This window comes from Ctenocephalides felis, unplaced genomic scaffold (genome assembly GCF_003426905.1).
Source record: "Ctenocephalides felis isolate EL2017-DRISC unplaced genomic scaffold, ASM342690v1 CF-g0.4_SCAFFOLD_01886, whole genome shotgun sequence".
In the NCBI taxonomy this organism is placed as follows: Eukaryota; Metazoa; Arthropoda; class Insecta; order Siphonaptera; family Pulicidae; genus Ctenocephalides; species Ctenocephalides felis.
In genome coordinates, this window is record NW_020538040.1 from 166,396,666 (window position 1) to 166,420,160 (window position 23,495).

Here is a 23,495-nt window from a genome sequence, read left to right on the forward strand (position 1 = left end):
TTTTTTTGCATTTTGCGCATTGTTAACTTCCCCTAGGGTTACTAATCTTTACGTTTGAAAGGTTGGTGGACTTTAGAAATGTTGCACTAAAAAAGAAAATAACATACATATATCATCATTCAAAATTTTAAAAACTTTGTTAATTTAATTAGAGATCAATTCTCCAATAAAATAGAAATGTTACGCCAACGCTCTGTTACGATCTTTTCTCAGATGCATTGGTAGTAAAAACTGCCAAAATACTATGTATTAGCTGTACAGTCAGGCATTTCACACAAGAAACCTAACTTCATGCATGTGTTATTAATGCCACATCTGAAAGTTGCTTTTATAGCAATATTATTTTTTGCATTTTGCGCATTGTTAACTTCCCCTAGGGTGAGTTATAGTAATCGCAAAAAAATCTAAAATGACAACTTTCGAAAAATCTTCACGTTTCAAAGGTTGTTAACATACTTTAGAAAAAATATATGTATGTGTGTGTGTGACGATTTCGAGAACACGGATCAACCGATTTAAATTTATTAAAAAAAGGTTTGATTTCTATTGATAAGGAGACGTGCTGATTAGTTTTTGGTATAGGCAGGTGCATCCATTCCGAAGAAGTGCCAAAAATAGTAACACAATGTTTGAGAGAACGGAGCGTCCGATTTGAATGATTCAAAAAACCGAAATTAAAAACTGATGAAAGCAGGTCTAGATTGCTTTAAAAAAAAGTTAAAAATTTCCAAAATATTTCAAAATATAAAAAAATTCTAATTTTTCAAAATGGTCAATTTTATTTAAAAATTTTAGAAATTTCGAAAATCTATTTTTTCAACATTCTAAAAAAAGTTGATTTTTTATTTCAATTTTTGTACGGAGTTACAGCAATTTACTATAAAGCACGATGCCATGCACCTAGTTTTTTTTGATTCCGTATTTGAAGAACAGTATAAGTCATACACAAATTGATATAAATATATATACGTACTCGTATATATATATATATATTATATATATATATATATAATATATATATATATATAAATAAAGTATGTATTATGGTTATAGCGCTTTTCATAAAATGTTTTTTTGATTTGATTTACAAATATTTGTCCATATCTGCATTATTAACGGACTAAAAACAAATAATAAACGACAAATCTCACATAAATAAATATTGTTTGATTATTTAAACTATAACATAAAATAAATGTTAACAAATTTTAAATATATTTTTAATATTATTTAATTATTCACTAATATAAGAGTGTGCATTAAATAAAGTTGAAATAGTATTTTTTAATTTGTCTTAATATGTAGGTAATTACATATTTTTCATATAAATATTGATAATCGTATTGATAATTTGTATGATAAATGATAATATAATTGATAAAAATGGGGAATTGCATTAGCAAGAAAATTTTTATTTAATATTCATACATTTTGGCTGATATCCTAGCCTTCTTTCAATGGAAAACAAAGTTTAAAATCCTAATATGTAATATAACAATAATGAATATGTGCACTATGTCAAGATTTTTTATTACCACCACAAAAAACAGTACTAATGAAAAATTTATATGTAAGAGTGTTTAGGTGTCTGCGAATTATATATTTCAAATTGGTAAGGATTTTCCAATAAATGTTAGTAAATATTTTGATATTTATTGCATGTACTAGACGTGTGAAAGAGCAACTTTTGTTAGATCCGTAACAGATCTATTAGTAATCTCTACCCAACCTGATGGCAATGCCGTTTTTCTAAAAGCAATACTTCATTTTGAATTTTTTGAATTCGCCTGGCTATGAAACGTGCTCGACGTGCAAATAATAAAAAATTCCAGAATGATATTTTTTTGCATGTCACGAACTGCGATTTATGCCCAGACATTCTCAAAAAGTCATACCGAATAAATGTTTGAATAATTCAATTTGGAAAAAATACTCGTACATATTTGGTAATGAATTTGATTTATAATATTCGGTAATCGAATGAACGCGATTTGCATCACATTTTTAGTCGATCGTCGGTAAAGATATATTGTTTGAATAATAGGGTCACTTTTTGTTTTCTATTTTAGTAGTAACTATTATCGAGCATTAGATAATGTATATTCGAAGATTTTGCTCTAACATATTTCTGTGCAAACATCTCTGTTTATTGGCCGACCGATATTGACTGATATTGGCAAACCAAGGTCGTCGATTTTTTGAAATTTTTCAAAAAAATCAAAAATATTTTTAATTTCAAATCACCGCAGGAAAGTCTTAGTAATTTGCACTAAGGCATCATGCCATGCACCACTAGTTAAGTAAATAATTATAATACCAATTAATAATCGAAACTGGTGGTTTACCTGAGTGTTTATTTTATTCCGTATTGACCTGTTTGGAGAACGTGTTATAGGTATTTCTACCATTACGGTGAGAGCTCGTGATATATTTATCGACCATATAAAACACTTGTATCGTTATATAAGTAAACATTTCGATTCTCGAGCGTTGCAGGTGTGATTCATCGGCACGATGTTTAAACGTCCGTTCAAAGATTTTCTTCTTCGGAGTTCCTTACATAGTAGATGCTATATTTATATCCAGCACTTAAATTGTGTGGATGGAGAGCTGACGGACATTCTTGTAAAATATCTCAATTTTTTTATTCTCATTTATATCAGCAATTACTTGCATCTTAAGAACTGTTATGCACGAACTTCTTGTTTTACGCTTTATTTTGAGAGACCCTACACTTAATAATTTTTTGTTATCGGAATTTATGTAACAGTGATATATTTCATTTAAAAAGATTCAGCAATGCCTAAAAAATCATATTTTAGATTTATAGTACCAAGTAAAACCACTAGTTGATATCAGGTTATACGTAACAGGCATCAAACCCAGATCTTGTAAAGTGTCTTGAAATTGCACTAATTTTCTTTTTTAATTTGTATTGAAAAATCTTGGTTCTTATTTTCATATATACAGTACTCATTTTATTTACAAATGTGTCTTATTATTAGTAATTTTTATTTCACAATTTTTGAAAGATTTTGTTTAATTAGTAATAAATAATTAATATATTGTCGATTATAATTTTACCCTCAATTACATTACTATATTAATTGACAAGTATAAAATACCGTTTTCTTAATTAAAATGCGTGTTAAGAAGTTAATTAAATTTTCATGTTTTACCGTCATTCCTTGATATTTCATAGCATTTATGAATAATTTATTCAAGTAATAGGATTTCCATCTCTGAACGTTCTTGTTTATATCGGATGCTATATAAACATTAAATAAATTATATATAATTATGTTATTTATGGGTAATGTAAAAATATTTTTGTAATAAAAATGCTTAATGTCTGAAGGGGGGAGTGATTGATACTTATTTTTATTTTGTATCTTTATTACTTAATAATGTTTATAACATCTTTTTAACTTCCCTTAGGGCAAAAAAATCGAAAATGAAAATTTATCTTAACGTTTCAAAACCTTCTGAACATTTTGGCATACCTTCGAAAAAATTGATGTATGTGTATGTGTGTGTGTGTGCGGATACAAATTTCAGTCGACGATTTCGGGAACACCGATCAACCGATTTGAATAATTAAAAAAAACATTCGATTTGTATTGATAAGGAGACGTGCTGATTAGGTTTTGGCAAAGGCAGGTCTAGCCGTTCCAAAGATACCGGGCAAAAAGTGCCAAAAATGGTAGATCAGTTTTTAAGAGAACGGATCGTCCGATTTTAATAATTCAAAAAACATTTTACTTGTATTGACAAGATGAAGAATTGATCTGATTTTAATAAAGGCAGGTCTAGCAGCGGTTTCGGAAATCTAATGAAAAAAGTAAAAAAAAAATGCCATTTGGCGGTCAAATATGATCACTAGACATATGCACATCAAATTATCAGATATTTTATTTTGATTTTAGAGATTTTAACAATAAGTATAAATTTTGTTTACTTTCCTATGGGTTCAGTACCAATGCTTATCCGTTTGACGGCGATGCGGCGCTTACGCGCTTTGACATTTCGTCTCTATGCAGTTAAAGCAGTACGATTGCTTTGAAAAAAAGTTCAGAATTTCCAAAATATGTCAAAATAAAGAAAACATTTTTTTTTCAATATTTTTTTTTCTCAAAAAAAAGGAATTTTATGTCAAATTTATAGTTTCTCAAAAATCTATTTTTTTTAAAGTAAAACTTTTTTAAAAATATTAATCGTATAATGATTATTGGTACGGGAAGTTCCAGCAATTTGCCTTAAGGCACGATGCCATGCGCCCCACTAGTTAATATTGGTTTAATTAGCATCGTAAATAATACTATTTGACCGTCATATGAATATCAACTATTGACTAGGGTATTATATACTAATTTGTAAAAAGGAGATACTTATATCGTTCTACATATTGATTTGCCAATATTTTCCGCCAAGATTAAATTTAGTTTAATTTAAATTGTTTAGCAAATTGTTAGGATCTCCAGAGCTTTACACCTCTACGAATCTGCAGCACCTGCCTTTCTAAAAATAATATCTAATAAATAAAGTCAAGATATAAAAAAGAGTGGTTGACCACTAAATTGCGTACCAAAATTGGCGGACAATATTGGCGGATCAATATCGGCAGGCCGACCAGTCTGCCAGTATTGTCTGCTAATATTGGTCCGCAAATAAGTAGTCCACTACTCTTTTTTTATATGTTGGCTTTATTAGATATTATTTTTTCATCATCAATAAAGTGAAAAAAGCCATTTGGCGGTCAAAGCTGATGATCAGACATGCGCGCATCAAATTATCAGATATTTTATAGAGATTGTTAATAATATGTACAAATTTGGTTTACATTTCAATAGGTATCGTTAATACGTTTAACCTTTTGACGCGCTTCGATATTTTCCTTCTTATAAAATCTATATTGCGTGATCGCTTTAAACTGAATTCAAAGTTAAAAAAAAATTATCAATCTAAACCCAGTTGCCATTTGAAGTTAATTTACTGAAATAACTATTATGTTACGAGCGTGTTAATAAATGAATAAATACTTCAGCCCGTCTTCTAAAAGCATCTAGCATACCAATAGTGGCCAACCAATATCAGCAAACAATATTAGCTGACCAATATTGGCTGGGCAATATTGGTCAATAATGTCATATGTCAATATTAGCGGACCAAATTGGCAAGACAATATTGACCGGCCAATATTGGTCGGACGATATTGTTTGCCAACATTGGTCCGCAATTTAGTGGTCAACCACCCTTCTTTTCTATGTGACTTTATTTAATATATATTATTTTTGGAAAGGCAACTAATATATTACTATCATGTTTATAAATGAATAAATACCCCAGCCCGTCCTCTAAGAGCTTTTATGTGCCTCGCTTCGGCGTGTGTACGTGCGTGTAGAGGTGTTAATCTCCGGAGCGCATAACGCGTACTCCGGTATCTGGATCTATCTTAACGCGATCGCGAGCGGTCTTAGTGTCGGTGTTGTGCTTATAGGCTCATCGCGGCTTGTGATCCGGTTCGGTTACTCGGGCAACTGCGAGCGACGCGCTAAACGATTTAGCGGAATGCCGCACTCAATAAATTATATGACCGACGACGTACGCGACGAATTTTAATATAATTCTATCGCACTTAAGACGGAAGAGGAAAGTGGCGCCTTTGGTTTGATGAATAATTTTGACGTTTAGCTGATTTCTTCATGGGAATAAAATTTTGTTATGTATCTTTCGGGACGGCACTGATTTCAAAACAATCTACTTTACCGGCTGTAAACTTGATTTCATTGTGTATGTTATGCAATTTGTTTGATAAAAATTTGTGGTCATTGAAGGACATACATTTATAATATTAATTTATAATATTTATAATATTAGCTGGTTGATTTTGACATGTTTTACAATAAAATGTTGATCGCCGCCTTCCTCCTAGTGCTTTTCTGTCAGAACAGACAATACAATCCCTTTTGCTTTCACTCACATTTAGAATATGCCACTGATTAGTCAGTATATTTGGTCATTTTTTTGCTGCCATAATGGTTTATTTTTTCTATTATATTGTCTAATAATTCATTTATAAAATATATAGTAAAATAATCTATTGGATGTCTTATATTGCTTGGTATTTGTAGTCGGGGTGTTTGTTGATGTATGTCAAACTCGATTATTGAAGGAGAATCGGCACATTCGCTAATGTCTTCCCGCTCTTCATTTGTTTTGTCGAACTTCTTCTTTTTGTTGGTTGGATAATATCATCATCACATTCATCACTATCATCGGTGCGAATAGTAATTTCGTAAAATTTGTCTGTATGAATGTCTATTTGAAACTCATCTTCACTACTGCTTAATTCACAAAATTTACTAGTCATTTTGCCATATTTAAAAGCGCTTGGTCGTTTTAAATATTAAAAAAAAGACCATATAGCAAAGAAAAAGGCTAAAAAATTACTAAAATAATTTAAAATTATTTTCAAAATACAATACTGTTTATCACTGCTGTATGTAATTTATTCAACTTTTCGATGCAAACTGAGTCATTGTTTATAAAATAACCTGTGCCTCACAGAGTATGTTTGTCCACTGAGGTGTACATATTATCTATATTGGAGATAGACAGAGAACAAAATCTGCTTTAACCTGTTTTAGTTTTTTACGCATTAAACATAGGGTCTACTGTACCCAAATTCATTAGTCTCTTAAAAAAATAATTCTAAAACTGCAATACACTTTAAACGTTTAAGATTTTTTTTAATACATATTTTTGTGAAAATATTTGATTTTGTTGAAAATATATTTTAAACACGTATATTTAGTTCTCATTTCATTTGTTTAAATTGAGCAGGTTTATCTCCCTATATTAAATCTTATCTAGAATTAATGAGCCGATTCTGCTGTAAAATAGACCAAAGTTATGGCAAGACTATGCTACTTTACAGTTATCGTACAAAATACTAAATACTGTTTGATCAAGAAAATGTGTACGAGAGGATATTTCTAAGTTTAAACTATTTTTGAAAATACATCTATTTGATCATAATAATCCTCTGCTGTTTCCTTCCATTTGCCAGGCTTTAAACGCATTTTTCTTTAAGCTGTCTTTTTCAATACGATGCTCACGATTTCCCGAGTTTTATTGGACCAATTTACTCGAAATTTTCGGAGAATCTTCTTCATAGTCTCCTCAGGTATATTCAAGCCTCATCTCCAAATTTTAATTATAACTACTTTTAAAAGATTCGAGAAACACAAAAAAGTGTAAGAATTTGATTCTTTTAGTCACCATTTTGTCAAAAATTCATTTTTTTAACTTGATCCTAATATATACCATCGCGACACCATTCTTGATTGAAAATCATATTTTTTTCGTTTTGGGTTACTAGGAAGGTTGTAATCCTGTACACCGTTACGTGCCAATTTTTGTGACACACCATTACAGCCACTGCTCATTTTTAAACTTAACATTTTTTTGTACTCTTGTAACAATGATAAATTATAAAATTAAATAATAGTAAAAAATGTATTGTCTCTATTTGCGATGTTTCAAAAAATACTTAAAATTCATTCCTTTACTCTTGAATAACCCCTAAATACTTACATTCTTTGCGTAGTATTGGATTTAAGTAAAAATGCTTGTTGTCGATTCTGTAACCCTAAAAATTATACATAATACTAACAAATATATTTAGAAAATTTACATCAATTTTCAAAATTCAGATACGAATTGGTTCAACATATCACTTTTAATTGTTTTTCTATTGGCATTGGGTTAACATGGGTATCTAATAAAGAAAGGGCGTAGCCAGCAGCTAAAATTTTCAACTTATTTTCGACAGCTAACACGCGATCCAGGTAGTATAGGTGTATAATACATCAGATACAGTAACTACCTAATATTTTTCCAAAAACGTAAGCATGTGCCGAGCAGGTGTATTCGCTTCGTGCTCGGAAATGCGCAGCCAGAATGCGTAACCAAGGTTAAAGCTCTGGCGGCTCGTATGTCAGAACGTAAATACTACGGAACCGCGGAGAACGCGGCCTATATTCCATCTAACTATAACCCGAAGCTAAATATGTACACATTTATGCTAATATTAAACTTGTACTTCATTACAAAGCTCGCGGAATGCTTTGAGAAAAGAGAAATGTGAATGGAAAATATTTCATTGAATATTTTTCTCAAGAGATTTGTAGTATTGTGATGAGAAAAACATATTGTATAAGATACTTGAATGAAATATTAACATAATCATAAAGAATAAGTTTTATGCAAACTACTATAAGAAAAATTATTAGCGACGTGGCGACTCGAAAATTTCCCGATTCGAATGATTCGAGTCAAAAAACCTGATTCGAATCAACTCGAATCAAACCTATATAAAAAATTTACAACAAGACAAAAAAAAACATCGATGCATTCATTTGGTAAATGTGATCAAAATTTATGATAAAAATTGAGTTTAATCCATATACTCTACAAAGTAAAGAATGTAAATATAGCTTGTTATGAAAAATATGTATTACCAAAATTATTAAGAATGAGCAACTCGAATGAGTCGTTTCAATTCGAATCATGAAAGCAACTGAAATGATTCGATTCAGTTCGAATGATGGGAGCAACTCGAATGATTCGATTCATTTCCTATCATTGAGTCGATTGAATTCGGGCGGCTTGTATGATTTAAATTATTTTTTAGTTTTGTTTTTATATGTATTATTTTTTTTTAATATTATTAAAATGTATGTTTCTACATATTGTATCCAAACAAGTATTTTTCGGCTTGATACGAGTTGATTCGAATCAAGTAAAATGTAATTCGAATCAAGTTGTACACAGGTTTGATTCAAATGATTCGAATCACTTCTCGAGTTGGCACACTCACAATATATATATATATATATATATATATATATATATATATATATAATATGTGTGTATGTCTGTGTATATTATATCCATTCATATGATAAAATATTACGACTGCTTGAGATTCATTATCAATTTAAATTTAGGGTATTAATTCCAAACAGTACATACGTTATAAATACAATATTCTGATACAGTTTCCATATTATTCGAATAATATATTCATTTCGATATTATGTTACGTGAATGCATAATGTAATGTAGAACAATAATATATGCCTCATGATGCATCGGCAGTATTCAAACAGCAATTACATATTAACCAATTTCGTATTGATTTTGGATATGATAGGAAAATTTAAATAATGTACTGATATTTGTAATTGGATCAACAGGAATGTTTTTAATTATATGTAAAACGTTTGCAATATTCTTGTCAAAATGTGCAGATGCAAATTTTCAAGGATATTATCCTCCCTTTTCATTGTCAAAGAAAAAATACTTTCAAAGATAACTATAGATTTCTTTCATTTGTGAAAACTCTGTAATTATTGCTATTTGTGTAAGATTTTAATAGGCATATTTTTTTCTAATTTATATCAATATTTTAATTTTTTAAAGTTTACAATATTATATCCACTTGAAAGAGCGTACTATTTAAAATTAATACAAAATCGCATATTTTGATCTGTGATATATGTGAAAATCTCTAGAAGAAATTTATCACTATATTTTTCCCAACAAGAATTTCCAAGACTTTTCTCTCGTGATTTTTTTCTCGGCGTACATGCAAAACATGTTCTCGCCTCGTCTTTGTGCAGTTTAGCTGAAAGAGAGCATCTATTATTTTCTGAAACTCAATTTTCTACATAAAAACATTGCGTTAGAATGCTGGGTTCACAATGACAACATGTACGCACTAGGGTTGTCTAAATTGTAAATTCCAAAATTTTTTAAAAATTAAAAATTATAATTTCTTCATCAAATACAGTAATCTTTTATTAAAAATAGCCTTGACCACTTATCTCGATACCCAGCTCGTCTAGCATGATATCAAGCCGTAGTAATTTCAATTTTTTGACAATTATTATCTTTGTTATCTTGTTTGTCTACATTATCTTCTTCATTTACTTCTAGCACAACATTTCAAAACTTTTCAGGTAGTTTTTATCGACCTTTCTCAGAGTCCATGTCTCTGATCTGTGATCACGAACTGAGGAATAATATATATAATAAATTATAAGGGAGATGTACCCATTTGTATCAAATATTATGAATAACTAACGGTCAAAATACGAACAATGTAGTATATTAGTGAATCATTTGCTACAACATTGTATGTTCAAAATATCCTTGGTCTAGTCTCGTGCGTGTACGATAAAATCCCTTTCTTTCATAAATACGCAAACAACATTTGTGCTATCTATTGTTAAGGGGCACAACTAGTGTAACCGCCTAAAAAAAGGTGATTTTTGGGAATTTATATTAAAAACTAGCTGTAAGTGGAATTCTGTCTTAAGGCAATTAAGGCATCGTGCCTTAAGGCAAATTGCTGGAACTTCCCGTACCAAAAATTATTATTTTTTTAAAAACGATTAACATTTTTGAAAAAAATTTACTTCAAAAAAATAAGATTTTTGACAAACAATTAGACAAACAATTACTTTTTTTTGAAAAAAAATTTTTTTTTAATTTTTTTTTAATTTTTTTTTTTTTTTTTTTTTTTTGAAAAAAAAAAATGTTTTCTTTATTTTGACATATTTTGAAAGATCTAAACTTTTTTTCAAAGCAATCGTACTGCTTTAACTGCATAAAGACGAAATATCAAACCGCGTAAGCGCCGCATCGACGTCTAACGCGTAAACATTGGTACGGAACCCATAGGAATGTAAACCAAAATTATACTTATTGTTAAAATCTCTATAAAATATCTGATAATTTGATGTGCATATGTCTAATGATCATTTTTGACCGCCAAATGGCATTTTTTTATAACTTTTTTTATTAGATCTCCGAAACCGCTAGACCTACCTTCATGAAAATTTGATCGGTTCTTCACCTTGTCAATACAAGTAAAATGTTTTTTGAATTATTAAAATCGGACGCTCCGTTCTCTTAAAAACTGAGTTACCGTTTTCGGCACTTTTTGCCCCGTATCTTCGGAACGGCTAGACCTGACTTCGCCAAAAACTAATCAGCACGTCTCCTTATCAATACGAATCGAATGTTTTTTGAATTATTCAAATCGGTTGATTGGTGTTCCCGAAATCGTCGACGAAAATTTGTATCCGCACATACATACACACACGCACACACACACACACACACACACACACACACACACACACATACATCCATTTTTTCTAAGGTATGCCAAAATATTCAGAAACCTTTGAAACGTCGAGAAATGAAAAAATTTTCATTTTCGATTTTTTTGCGATTACTATAACTTACCCTACGGGAAGTTAAAAACTGCTTTATCAAACATTTCAAAATTTTAGGAATATATTTATACATGTTCTAAGAATACATAGTAAAATTTTTGTAGAAAAAATTAAATATTTTTTAAATTATCGTCGATCTCCACGACGCGCGACAAAAAAAGGCCCTTCACTGCTGCAGTGTTTCCGGCCTTCTACGTGGAAGAAATTAAAAAAAAATCTCGTTGAACTAGATAATATTGTCTGTAAAATGATTTACGATAAAGAAAAAAAAATCAAAAATTGACAAAATGACGGCGTTTTAAAAAAAGTCGAATTTGACTTAAAATTTTGGTCGTTTTTGGACTGCCAAAATTTGATCCGATCAAAAAATCGATAGTTTTTTTTACAGAGAACTATATATAAAACATGTAAAAAAATTTTTATAGTGTTCGGATCATTTGTTTTTGAGTAATCGCTGCTGCAAATTCGAAAAATGCTCTTTCGAGAAAAACGCGTTTAAAGATTAAATGATCGTTATACTATATACTATATATATATTTATATATATATATATATATATATATATATATATATATATACTATTTAAATGGCTGTAACTCAAAAACTATTCAAGATATGGATTTAAAATTTTGGTATGTTATTTTTAAATGCATAACTATCCAAATATTGAAAAATTGAAAATTCGATTTTTTGGAAATTTCACACTAGTTGTGCCCCTTAATACATTGTAATGCACTCACACAAACTTATACAAATATTGTTACCTAGGAATGCAGGTCGTTCTGCGAAGTTAATATAGAATTTGCAAATGGTACATTGGTGTTCAGTCGTATTTCAGTTTTCCATTCATTTGTTATTTGTCGTTTAGTTGATCATATACTCGATCAATTATATGCAAAGTGTACCAAAAGTAATGAAATAAAATGAATATTTCAAAGATCTTCTTCTGTTTATACTGTTCAGCCTCCACATATTGGTATCAGTTTTGTTAGCAGCGGAAAGAGCTCTACATACTGTTTGGCATTGTCAGTGGTACCAGCATAACAAAATATATCTGACAAGAGTATTTTATCATTGAGAAGATAGAAGTTATTTAACTAACGTATTAACCGACTACAACTGTGAACAACCATTCACGGTCCTTTACCAACATTAACCTTAAAACAATCGAATTCGATCCTGATCCCGGTTCAGCGACCGGTTTCGCTTTGTCAGCCCTGGTTTCGACATGACATGATGTTGTTCTACGACTGCAGCTGGGCCAGCAGCGGCAGCAATGATGATTCACATTGAAGTTAGAACTGTTGTGTTTCGGGAAATACAACATGGGACTCCGCCCCGAATTGAGTGTGTAACCGCACGTTCGAATTTACAATATCGTACGTGTTTTGTGCGTGGACCGTGACTCATTACAGGAACAATCACGGATTATACGGTATTTAACGTTTTTGCACCAACCGCGGAGAATGGACATATTTTTTGCATTTTTTGAAATCAGGAAATAGTCTTCTGTGCATAAAATAACATATTTTGCACAATGCTATTATAATATTTATGAGGAGGTAAACATATTTTTTATTACAAATCTTGGTACGGTAACCTGTACAAGAGGTAGTTATGATATATAAATTGAATGTGATTCAAGACCAAAAATGAGTTTCTTTATATATTATATAAAAATCATATCATTTTTTTGTCTGAACAGCAATCAGAACTAATTGGTTTGGATGACGACTTAGACGGGCTTTGTATCTGGAGCAGTAATGATTAATTTCTTCTTGTATAGTTGAAATTCTGAGATCTTGATGTATTAACCAGTTGGGGACATATTTTGGAGCGTTCACGATTTCTTTCAAAATTTTGTTTTAGAAACTCTGTAGAATAATTATGTTTGATTCACTGGCCGCACCCCATAGTTGTAGACCGTAGGACCACATTGGTTTAATAATTGTTTTGTATATTAGGAGTTTATTTTCTATTGAGACTTGTGATTAAATGGGCTAATTTGACCTAACACTATTCGGTTCAACAGATGGAAACCCAAACAGTTGCCTCATCTCTGTCTTCTAAATTATTACTACAATTCATGTAATAGGGTGAAAATTTATTGATACAACAATGCCTGATTAGGGCTGTTTTCACTTGAAAACCATTGTCGCTATTTATATTTCCAAGCGAAAATAGTTATCACTACTGCTTCATGTCTGCCTGAAGCGGGATGAAACCCAGGACCTCTGATTCAGGTCTAATCGGTATATACCGAATAATACTGTTTAATGGAATTCTTTTTTTTGTTTTTTATCAATTATTGATAATGACTATAAAACTTTGTATATTTTTTGTGATCTATAATTGTTTTTGCTTCTAAACCTAGCATAAGGTTATGTTAATCACATACTTGATTTCTACTATAATTTCAATTTTTTTTCCAAGCTTTTTTCGTACTACAATTAATTGATATTAGTTGAATGTAGGTATCAATTGCCGTTAATATTGTATTTATGCATAGCTGCTATTAATACTGCATTCTGATCCATTTGGATATCATCATATAATCATGAAATTAAATGCAATATGCAATACAAGAGAAAGGATCACTAATTTAATTGCATAATTGATACGAATTCTTTTAGCCACATCAGTTCTGAATTATAATTATTAAATATAAACCATCTAGTTAGTGTGTTCAAGTATAATATAGTGTAATTAAGAAAAATGCAATGTGAATAGATCTTGATTGAATAAATACGGCATGTAATACATATTCATTTTATCGAAGTTACATCATCTATGCATTCATCAAATTACAAAATTATAGTGTTATGTATGTATGTCAAGTGTACATATTTGTATTAAATCAGTAGAATAATAAAGAAATAATTTCTAATCAATAAACTTACGTTTAGTACAAATGTTTAATTTGTTTTATTGTTTGCAAGGAACAGGGTAAAATATTCTTCTGATCCAGGCATTTTTCATTAAATCAACATTTGTACTACAATGTAACTTTAAAATGTTTATTCATCAATGTTCATTTCCTTGTTGATATCGGTACGCATACAACGACAGATCTCTATTCACATACGCGACGACTAATCACAATAGACCCGTATAAAAATGATATCATCGAGAGCGAATGACGAATCATTGACACTCGACTCTGCCGTAACGCACTTCCGTTGCATTTGTACGGATTTACACCCTAGTCGCGCCTAAAGAAGTTCTACTTCAAAAACATTTTAATATTTTAATAGATCAGTTATTGATGTTTTGGTGATATCTTAGTAAGTCTTATTCATGTTATTTCGTAACTACTAAAGCAATTTATACTTCTATATATTTATACTTTTTAATAGAGTGAATGCAAGATATAACTAGTGTCAAGAATAGTGAATAAGTACTCTTGCTTCCAGAATATAGAGATATTTCAAGATCCGCCAGGCTAACTAAATGGCTCTTAAGCCATATATTTTTCATTCGTGTTCGAGTTTTCAATCGATCTGTGAGCGAATAAATATATATGTATGTGATTTCGTGCTATGCAATTCGAGGAATCTAGTTTATTATATAGATATATGGATTTATCATGGTTTGTTATATATTAACCCCAACGCTGGTATAATAATTGAAATATATTTTATGTGGTTTTTCGAAAACTGTTTTTCTATCCTGAATAGATACATTGCCACTTTTCAGTCTTAATACTCTATTACATTCGTCATAGAGTTCTTCTTTTGGCAATAAGTTTATAAAAACTTTATACAAATGTATTGTAATCTTTTTTTCAAAAATATTTATTATGACATGTCATTCTCATTTGTTTGGATCACACAACATTCTTATATTTGTCATTAACATGCGTCATTAAGTAAATTCTTGCGCCATCTGTCGTGAACTTAAGTATTATGACACATAAAAATATTTATAAACCACTTAACCTCTAATTCAATCCTATTCATCATGGAATCAAGATTAATTTTGCAGAAAAATATTTATTTAATTGGTGATGTTGAAACTCAAATTACTTGATTCCATAAATAAATATTATAAAACAGCCTTCATGGATTTAATTTGAAGTGATGTGGTTTATAAATATTCTTATGTGTATGTGTACAAATATAAGAAACATGTCCTATACTTTTTAATATCCTATTTGATGTCCTGCCTTTGATTTATTTATGGTCTTACCATAAGCAGTATAAGAAATTCAGAAAAAATAATATAGTACCTGCGGCAAAAGAACAATATGACACTTTATTTTACAACACAAAATAATTGCTTCAATAATTTAGTCTATAATTTTCATAATCTCGTACGATATATTAGTTACTTTTTGGCATTTGTAATTTCTAATAAACATTATTGTTTAAGTTCAAATCTTAGGTGAATTAATTAATAACATCTAGTTTATATGAGCACTCTTTAATCTGATCATCTTGCTAAATATTCTATATCCAAAGCCAAATAAATGAATTTTTGATACATGAAACAAAATTCTAAATAATTTTTTTAATAAGTATAAATTTTTTTTTGCATTGTTAAATAATTTAGTAAAGTAAACCAAAATGCGACATGCATAAGTTTAGAAAATAATGTATATGACTGTACTTCATAATATTTTAATTTCTGGAGAATCTCAGCTGCTTTTCGGTAATAATAATGTAGACATTACATTATTCTTGTATATTATATTCTGATATTATCGAGGCTCATAATTTCAGCTAAATTTAAATGTCAAGTGCATTGACATTTCTAGCAGATGTTCAAACAACAAACAGTTCAAATGTTTTCAATGTCAACAATGATAAGTGTTTTTTTTTTGTAATTTTTGCCATTCATTTCTACAATATTAGTATAGTTTTATTGTTCATTAAATCTTAAAAATTTCCTTAGACAAACTCTAAAAAGAATTATGAAAATCCGAATAACCGTTTAGGAAAAGTATTTTAGGAAAAGTATCAAATCATACACCCGTACAGAAGAATATTATATATAAGATATAGATTATACTTCTAATTCTCTTGAAATTTTCAACTTTAGTAGCTTTTGATCTTCTCTAGACTCTGTCACACATAGTAACGACATGCAGTTAAATGGACACCTGTTCATGTGCCTTATTTCTCTGAAGACTGAATAGTTGTAACAATGAGAGTTTACTCAGAATAGCACTTTTTGTGTTTCACTGAGAGAGAATAGCAACATTTATTTTACCAGTAACTTAAGAGATAATTGCTCATAAACATCTTGATATCTTAAGATCCGACAATATGGTTCTACAACATATACTTTTCATTTGCGATCTCGTTTTCGATGGATGTGTGAACGAATAAATATACATGTTTGTTGTTCTATGCCATGCAATTCGAAACATCGAGCGTATTATGCAGTCATATGTATTTATCATAGTCCGTTATATATTATCTCCGACCATGTGACTTGTATGCACTATTTACGAGCACAAATATATATTAGCGCATACGTCGTGTCCTCTGTATGCTCTATGTGATGTTTGATTAGCGAGTTGAGCACATATCATCATTTCTGTTAAGTTGCCTGTATGCCCATTCGAGAGGGACTTCCATTTCGAAACCTACAGTTTTTGGCAGTTATTTTATAGAGGGCAATTTTTTTTGTCTCGGATAAATATTTGGGGCAGTTTACCCTATTAACTTCTCGTAGAGTAAGTTCTAGTAATCGCAAAAAATCGAAAATGAAAATTTTTATATATCTTTACGTTTCAAAGGTGTCTGAACATTTTGGTATGCCTTAGAAAAAATTGATGTGTATGTGTGTGCGGATACAAATTTTCGTCGACGATTTCAGGAATACCGATCAATCGATTAGGATGATTCGAAGAACATTCGATTACTATCAATAAGGAGACCTGCTGATTAGTTTTTGGATAAAGTAGGTCCAGACTATTTGAAGATACGGAGCAAAAGGTGCCAAAAATGGTAATTAAATTTTTGAGAGAACTGAGCGTACGATTTTAATAATGCAAAACAAATTCTACTTGTGTTGACAAAATGAAAAAAATGTTACATTTTTGGAAAGGCAGGTCTAGCGGTTTCAAAGGTCGAGTAAAAAATTATCATTAGCGTTGTGCACATCAAACAATCAGAAATTTTCTAAAGGTCTTGATAAATTCGAATTTTAGTTTCATTGCAATGGGTTTTGTACTATTCTTTATTCGTTCGAATACAATACAGCACTTAGGCGCTCCGAAATTTTGTCTCTAAAACAACTACACTGCACGATTGCTTTGGCAAAAGTTAAAAATTCTCAAAAAAATTGAATTCTATAAAAAAGCAAATTTTACAAAATATTCAAAATTTTCAAAAATGTCATTTATTTAAAGTTTTCCAAAAATGTTAAGGCTTTTTAAATAATTAAATTTTTGGTACAGGAAGTTTGAGCAATTTGTCTTAATGCCATGCAAATCTAGTTTAGTTCATAATATTACCTACTATAAGTGTAATAGCTATTCTTGGTCACATTATATGTTATATGGCACTATGGAGATAATATTTGACTTTTGTACTTCAACCATATAAGTTTATTTAAAAAAATACCAATTTGTAAGAAATTAACAATAATAATACTTAATTTAGATAATAAATATTTACTTCATTAGTATTTTTTGGGGCTTCATTAATTTAAAATTCTTATTATATTTGGCATAGTCTGATTATTGATATTAATTTCTTTGTGCAAATACACAATCACTTGCATTATTCTTCCTTCTTTAAAACTTAGTCCTATCCAGTTTTCTTTTCACTTCAGGTTCAATTTTTTACATTTTCACAACACTATCTACTAGTAGTTTCACTAGTATAATTTTAGATCATATGTATACTAAAGTAAAAATTCAATTTATATCTAATGATTTTTTTTTGTTTCAGGTATGTGGAATGATTTTCTACTCATTAATATTTGATATGCAGAAATTGGTATGAAAAACTTGAAAACACACACACACACATTTTTTTTTTTTTTTTTTTTTTTTTTTTTATATTTTTATTGGCCTCTGGTAAACATTTAGCCACATACATAATGTACAATATACAGGTAACATATATAGTATATTGGTCACTTACAACTTAATCTTACTATTATTAACAAACCTAATTATATTAGGATAACAGTTCAGATTTTGCAATATTGATGTCAAATTAAAGGGTTTAATCAGTGTTTTTATGGAGTGTAGTTCCTCTAACAATTTAGTCCTGCTTGCCTCAAATATACTACAATCTAGTATGATGTGTTCAGATGTTCCGCTTGATGCTCCACAAGGACATGATTCTGACTCTATTATTCCCAGCTTCTTCAGGTGTGCAGGGAAGTTGCCATGGTTAAGCCTTAGTCTTGTTATTGTTACGATGGTACTTCTGTTTTCATCTGCATATTTTCGGAACCACGGTTTCATCTTCAATTTGGGGTTGACTGCTTTGTAGTGTCGTCCCTTTGTTTCCGACGATCTGTTCCATTGCTCTTGCCATTTTTTCAGTATTTTTTTCTTTGAATTATTTATATAGTCTTTCCTAGTGGCTAGGTTGATCATAGTTCCGTGTTCTGTTGCCCATTTTGCTATGGAGTCCGCTTCATCGTTTCCACTAGAACCGGAGTGCGATCTAGTCCATAATAATTTGACTGTATACCCGTTCTCCAATAGCTGTATAAGTCTATTCCATACTTCGTGTACTAATGTCTCGCTTAGTCGATTAGTAAGGAATAGATTTTTCAGTTTATCTATGCAGCTTTTGCTGTCGGTAACGATGACCACTTTAGTGATTTTATGGCTTTCTATATATTCAACTGCTTTTTTTTATAGCTATTAGCTCGGCTGACCAAATTGAAACGAAGTCTGGTAGTTTATATCCTATTTTGATATTATCGTTTTCGTAAAATAAAGCGCAGCCAGTTTTGTTATTAATTTTTGACCCGTCTGTAAATATAACTTTATAATCCTCTATGTTGATTGTATTCGTATTGAATATTTTTTCTATCGTATAACTGTTGTCTAATGTGAAAAAGTTATAATACGGGTGTTTATTGTATTTATTTGTGTCTCCTCTTGTTTCAATTACTTTTATATAGCTATATACCAAGCTTGGTTTTGGACGATTTTTCCAATAGTCACTTGTTAATGTATCTATGGCTACATTCCTGATATTTTCGATTGTTCTATTATTTTGTACTTGGTATTTTTTAAGTACAAATTTATCACTTAAATATTGGAATCTTGAATGTAAAGGCATTTCTCCACATTCCACCAACAAGGCATTTGTAGGTGTGGAGATCATTGCCCCTATGCACAGTCTCAAACATTTATATTGAATTTTTTCCAGCTTTCTGCAGTGAGAAGAGTTACTGAAAGCTAGACTTCCATACTCCCATGATGGTCTAATTATTGTTTTATACAAATTCAGGGCTGTGGTAGGGTGCGCTCCCCACCATGTCCTATTTACCATACGTAAAATGTTGATTTTTGGCTCAATTTTTGTGATTACTTGATTTATATGTGCTTTGAAAGATAGTTTTCCACACACACATTATATATATATATATATATATATATATATATATATATATATTCCATGCTATTTCCATACGAATGTTGATTGAATTGCGCACTACCTAAAAGTTAATATTAAGAGCTAAAACTTTCAGAGAATTGTTTTTTTATCAATTTGGAACCACTTAAGCCCTTAGGAGAAAGGAAATTCAAAAATGTCCATATTAAGGACCACCCTAATATATATATATACCCATGTAGAAATTAATATCGGTACAATATATTACCAATATCGGTTTTCTGTGGCCGTGATTGCCTATATTGCACAAATATAGGCGAACGCCGGTTCTGTGATGATGTCAACTAATCGACCAGGCCAACGTCAGCCGATATTGAGGCAATAATCTCTATAAATGGCCTTGTCCAATATTGGTCTCAAACTAAAATAGAAATATTGATGCAATATTTTTTATCATCGGCTAATAAATATTGTCCTCAAATAGAAGAATAAATATTGATGCAATATTTTTTTATCATCGACTGATAAATATTGTCCTCTAACTAAAATAGAAATATTGATGCAATATTTTTTTATCATAGGCTGATAAATATTGTCCTCAAACTAAAATAGAAATATTGATGCAATATTTTTTTATCATGGGCTGATAAATATTGTCCTCAAACTAAAATATAAATATTGATGCAATATTTTTTATCATCTGCTGATAAATATTGTCCTCAAACTAAAATATAAATATTAATGCAATATTTCTTATCATCGGCTGATAAATATTGTCCTCAAACTAAAATATAAATATTAATGCAATATTTCTTATCATAGGCTGATAAATATTGTACTCAAACTAAAATATAAATATTGATGCAATATTTTTTTATCATCGGCTAATAAATATTGTCCTTCTCTAGAAAAATAAATATGATGTAATATTTTTTATCATCAATATTGTAAGTATTATTATTTAATTAACTTCTCGAAAAAGAAGTTTGTTTTGTGAAAAAATCTGATTTGCTAATTAAATATTTTGTCGAAGTGGAATGAGATCAAAGATCTATATATTCACATATATCCTATGCTACAATCTAAGCAGTAAAGGATACTTAAAAGGTTTATTCAGACGAAAAATGCAGAATAAAATTACGAATAAAATGATATATAATTCGACATGTGTATTCATATAATTTTCTTGAAATTTTCCAATTTTTTTAGAATTTTGGCACTGCAACTCGCCTATAGGCCAAACCGTTTAAAATACCAAGTTGTGATATGTGGAAGAAAAACTAAGAATTTTGAGACGATTCTAACGATGTATAATACTTTATACGGTTTCTTTATGAAAATCTCAAATGTTGAGAATAGTATAAAAATTCAGTTTTCCTTTCATTATAAAAAAGTTATAAATGTTACAGGGTAATTTATTTTAAATACTGTCCGATATATATAAAACTAATTGAAAACTTTAATTTTATTTACTCATACAATTATAAAATAAAAAAATAATAATAAATGGACTGGGATTTGAACCCCAAAATCAAAATTAAAACGCTGTGATGTTAACCATTACACCACGAAGATATACAATGGTATTGTAGCAACTCACTATCTTGTATTGCAGGTATAGGATTCTAGAACTTTCTATGCCTTCTATGCATGACGCATGCCACAAGAAGCGCCGCGCGTCACACACGGCGTCATTAGCCTTTAATGCAAAATTGTTAATTATAGTATGTTTTAAGATACTAGTTTTGCTGGAAATAATCGAATAATATTTTCAGTTATGTGTAATGTGTAATAGTGTTATAGTGTACATTGTTTTCTAATGTGTGTAATGTGCATTGGTGCGAAATATATACCACAAACAAGTTTGGTAAACAATTGTTTAGTAAGCATTGTCTCTGAAAAATATACAATATTTCATTTCTTTGTTGTTACTTTGGATTAAAATACAAAGGTTTGAAAGTTCAACTTAATTTTACGTCATCTGATTTGATTTGGGATGGATAGATTAAGTAATAAGTTATGTATATCTAACATAACCTTAGTTTTAATAGACGAATTCTTTTTACTATTGGTGAGTATAATACTTAATTATGCGTTTATGCATTGTAACTAATAGCTATTTATTTTTAGAATAATTACTGCTAACTACATTATTATTAGTATCTCTAATAAATAATCGGAAACTAGCTATTCGAAATGTCAAAATTTGCAAGTTTTCAATAAAAATGGTAAGAAATGCAAGATAATTTTATTTTCTCACTAAGGATTTTTATATTGATCAGGAGTTTAAACACATTGAGAAATCAGTTGTACATATTACGTGAAATATAATAAAATATAACATAATAAAATATAACATAACCTAATCTTTTTGAGTGAAGACATACTGCACTTTCATATTTATAAAAGGTAAGACAATACTTGTTATAATATAATTATATGTCTCTGCATTTAAAACATATTCTTATTTATTTTCAGGTAATATTGTTGTAAGCGCAGAAAATAGAGAAACTGGTTTGCTTAGTAGTAAAATGTTATTGAAAAGTTTTTCATCAAAAGTTTGTAACTAAATAAATTATAGAAAGGAAAGATATAAATTTTGACAGAATAGTCATAATGTTTGATTATAATAAATGCAATGTGGAATGTCAATAAATCTGTACATTTGCATAGCAAGATTCTAGACTATGATATGAAGTCATTATTTTTTAAGGTAAAAGTAGAGTCGAGTGCATTTTACAATCTCATTTTAACGCTTTCATAAATTATTCATATTGATAATATATAATGATATATTATAAATTTATTAACAAGGAATACGAGGTTTCAGATGACAATACAAACTTGGACAAAAATATTTTGGGGTTATGATTGAAAAAGTTTCCCAGTCACTGTTCTAGACGATGAAATAAATATTTCATAATGGATAATAAATATATTAACAACAAATAAAATATGTTCAGATGCTGTGAAATGTTTTATCGAGTGATTATGTTATAAATAGTTAAGTTAATTTGCTTTTATTACTTTTATTACTTTACCTACCTTACATTTGATATATATCACGTAAATTATAATCGAATAATTATTCGATTATAATTTACTTGATATATATCAAATGTAAGGTAGGTTTTCCAATGACTGTTCTAGACGATGAAATAAATATTTCATAATGGATAATAAATATATTAACAACAAATAAAATATGTTCAGATGCTGTGAAATGTTTTATCGAGTGATGATGTTATAAATAGGAAAGTTTATTTGCTTTTGTTATTGTTATAAAAAAAGTTTACTTGATATGTATTAATAAATATCTATTAAAAAAATAATCAATATTTATGACACTTTTGTGTTTTATAAATAATCATATTTTTAATGCAGTTATATATTTGTATCATTGTTTATATTTAATAAATGAATTTCCACAAAAACATTCTTAATAAATTTACGTATATGTTCATTTCAGAAATAAATAAATAAATAAATAAATTTCAGGTGTTTTATTGTTAAATAAATGACATTGATTTATGCGTTATATTATTTCAACTTCAAATCTTCAAATATTTGTGTAATATTTCAACATCAGTTATAAGTTTCAGAATAATTCAATAATTAATAATTCTAAATGTTTACCAGCTCTCTGTCTAAT

The 23,495-nt window shown here is 29.4% G+C and overlaps 1 protein-coding gene and 1 long non-coding RNA gene across 3 annotated transcripts in view; both read left to right on the forward strand.

The window, feature by feature from the left end:
* LOC113378616 overlaps positions 1–23,495 on the forward strand; it is a 284,628-nt gene that overhangs the window by 164,830 nt on the left and 96,303 nt on the right. The window lies entirely within an intron of this gene.
* On the forward strand, positions 22,052–22,359 carry LOC113378617. Its single transcript, XR_003367204.1, has 3 exons — positions 22,052–22,071; positions 22,126–22,252; positions 22,322–22,359. It is a non-coding gene; the product is annotated as an uncharacterized LOC113378617 (long non-coding RNA).